At 55.9% G+C, this 3,184-nt stretch overlaps 1 protein-coding gene across 1 annotated transcript in view; it reads left to right on the plus strand.

Annotated features, from left to right (window-relative positions):
• Positions 1 to 3,184, plus strand: part of GRIN1 (glutamate receptor, ionotropic, N-methyl D-aspartate 1) — a gene marked incomplete at both ends in the record, with an annotated part of 27,303 nt that overhangs the window by 8,663 nt on the left and 15,456 nt on the right. The gene's annotated exons all lie outside the window — the stretch shown is intronic.

The raw sequence follows: 3,184 nt of genomic DNA on the forward strand, positions 1-3,184 counted from the left end.
ACAGAGCTGTCCGCTCTGCGGCTGCGGGCTGACGCCCCGTTCCCATCTCCATTGAAGCACATGCCAAACGCTGCTTTCCTGACACCCCATGCTGTTACGAGAGGGCGGTTGCGGCTGGCGGGAGCGGCTTTATCGAGGGGGTGCGCTGCACCTGTGCTCAGGGCCTTGCGGGGAAGCGGGGAGGGAGGCAGGGGAGGTCCCCGAGCCTGCTAGAAATTCAGGAGGACTTCCATGGACCTGCTGCCGTTGAGTAAAAGGACCAAGCCAGTGTTCAGGACGAGGAGGGAAGGAGAAGTTCAGCTGCAGTGCTTCTGGAAGGCAAGGAACGACCTCTTGTCCAACGAGGTGAAGTCCCAGCATGTCCTCTGGCCCTGGGCAGGGTGAGGTCCTCTTCAGGCGGGCAGAGTCCAAGCCCATCTCCAAGTCTCCAGCAGCATCAGGGCAGGCAGCCATTCCTGCATGTGCCCTCCTGTGTCATAGGCAGGGACCAAAACCTGCTCTTCTCCAGCCCCACCAGCAGCTTGCTGGACATTTGGCAGTTGGCTGTTGAGGAGATGGGGCCATAGACAGTTCTTGTGCTTGGAGTTGACAGCTGTGATGAAAGACCAGAGAGGGCAGCCTGCCACTGCTCTTCGTCACCTCTTGCCAAGCCACTGGAGGAGCAGCTGGTGCAGGGGTGCGGGCTGGCACAAGCTACACTGACCACCAGGCTTTTGTTTGCAGCAGTGGTTTCCAAGAAGTTTCATCCTTGCTGCATCCTGAGCCACCATGAGACACTGGTGTGCCACCAACCATGGTGGCTCCTCCTGCCTCCAAAAGCAGCTTGCTGCGGGGTGACAGTGGGGCAGTATTTCTCTCCAAAGCCCAGTGCCCTGTCTCTCCCCCAGGGAGAGCTGTGGAAAGGCCGTTCCCACTGTCAGCCTGTCATCCCTTTTCTTGCATCTTTTGATCTCCACTTTCTGTTTTCCTGCGGCTCCCAGCATCCTCTTTTGCTGATCCCTCACGCCTGCACTCCCTGCTCACTCCATGCAGTGCTCCCGGGCTCGGGGTATATCTCTTTCTCAGCCTGCCCATCCTACAGGAAAACCTTTGAGATCTGGGGCTTGAAGGATGAGGGAGGGTCTGTCCTCAGTCCTGCCCCACATTTAGACTGCATCTACAACATGTCTTGGTGTCTCCTGGCAGCCTCTGGGCTACTGCAAATGCCCTGGCTGTCCTCCAGCCGGGGCACATGCGCCGGGATGGTAGGTCACCTTGTCTTCCCTTTGGGGTGTGCCACCACATCTTGTTTCTTTTTCCTTTGAGGAGCTTGCTCTGGACAAACTGACTGGTCTGACTGGTCTTGAAGGAGGTGATACCCCTGTTGGGTCTTTCCTGTCTTCCTCAACCTCTCCTGCTATCTAATTGTTCTTCTAATCACTGTTGTGCTGACTCTCTTCATGCAATAAAGTGGTACCCTGAACCCCTCCCCAACCTCCTCAAGGGCAGCCCGGGCCTTGGGGAGGGAGCAGGCAGGAGACCTACTCTTGACCTCTTCAAGGCTTGGATCAGAGCCCCTGAGGATCTGCTGTGGGTCAGAGGCTCACCTGCCCACTTGAACATTTGAATCAGAGTGTGGCTTGAACTGGAGACTGTGCTGGCCCTGGGTGTCACTCAGGCACTGTTGCATGGATTTGCACTTCAAGGAGGTGTTTGGAGCCCAGCACTCAGGCCAGGCTGGCCAACCCTGGTGCACCCCACATGATATCCTTGTCCCAGGTCTGTCTGCAGTAACTCTCAGCCTGGAGCTACTGCTTCATCCCAGCACAGCTCTGCTCATTCATCTGGGCAGGCCACCATCACACCAACACTGCTCAGGTTCAGGAGGGAGCACCGAGTCAGAGGAGGCAGGTCCCTGGTGTGGTGGCTCCCTACCTCTGGGACAATGGTGTTCATAAAAGTGGGAAATTTTTGACTGAATGCTGGAGAATATGGTGGAAGGTGAATTTGGAATTTGTGGGTCCCCGTGTGAAACACGGGGTAGGAGCAGGGAGGGGCTGCAGGACCACATGGAAAAACAGGAAAGAGAGGAGCCATTACTGGTCTAGTTCTGTCAATAGGGATAGTGAAGGCAGAGGCAGAGGTGATCAGGTGCCATCAGGCCCAGCTTTGCTGCACCGAAGACTCTGCTTCACTTTGCTGACCAGCTTGGGTGGAGGTGCCAGCACGTCTCAGGCACAAAAGGCGATTTGTGGCTGGAGGATACAAGATGGTATGACCACGATTCTGTCTGAAGTGATGGGGCCTGAGGAAAAGTGGCCAATATCTCATCACCAGAGAATATTTCTGCCGTCCTGCTGCAGCTCTGCTCGCCTTGGAGGCAGTTACTACTCCAAGTCCCACTGCAATCTGAGAAGGCTCTGAGAAGCCATTGCGGAAAGCCTCACCATGGACATCGTCAGAATGAAGGCAGACGTGAGCTCCAAGCAGACTGTGCCTCCTCAGAGACTTTTCCTTGCAAGGACCCAGCTTCTTTGAGCAATGAAAAACCTGTCAGGCTGTGTCTAAGGGGAAGAAAGGAAAGATCATACAGCTGCACAGAAAGGAGACCTGGCAAAACATCCTGCCGAAGACTGCCCTGAGTGCTCAGGAAGAGTAAAGTTTGGAAAGCAAGATGCAGAGATAAAACCTGGCTGCCTAAGGAGCAACCCGGGAACGTGAACCCTTGCAAAGGGTCAGGTTCCTGGCAGGCATCAGCTGCTGTTACCACAGGATGCTGCAAAATGGAAATCAGAATAGAGCCGGGTCCTGTATCCCATACACACAGATCAGGGATGCCCAGCTGGGATGGGACAGGGCCAAGAAGAAGAGGTCAGACTGTGTCCCACCAAATCCTGCCAGGCACTCTCCTGCAGGCACTGTCAGGTTGATGTTATTGACCCAACCACAGGGGCTGCTCCCGGGAAGATCCATGGGGCTCCGTGCACGCTGCTGCAGGGTCAAGGCTCCTGAGAGCAGAGGCTGTGACCCTCAGCACACTGACTGGAGGAGAGAAAACCTCCAGAAGTAGGTTCCATGGCCCTGATTCCTTTGGGGCCAAGCAGCAGAAGTGTCTCCCAGACAGGAGACACAGGGAGGAGCAGGCTCTCTGCCCTGGTCCGTTATCTGCAGGGTCATTGCACACCGAACCACCTGCCCCTAGACC

This window comes from Buceros rhinoceros, unplaced genomic scaffold, assembly GCF_000710305.1.
Source record: "Buceros rhinoceros silvestris isolate BGI_N320 unplaced genomic scaffold, ASM71030v1 scaffold18385, whole genome shotgun sequence".
NCBI classification, from domain to species: Eukaryota; Metazoa; Chordata; class Aves; order Bucerotiformes; family Bucerotidae; genus Buceros; species Buceros rhinoceros.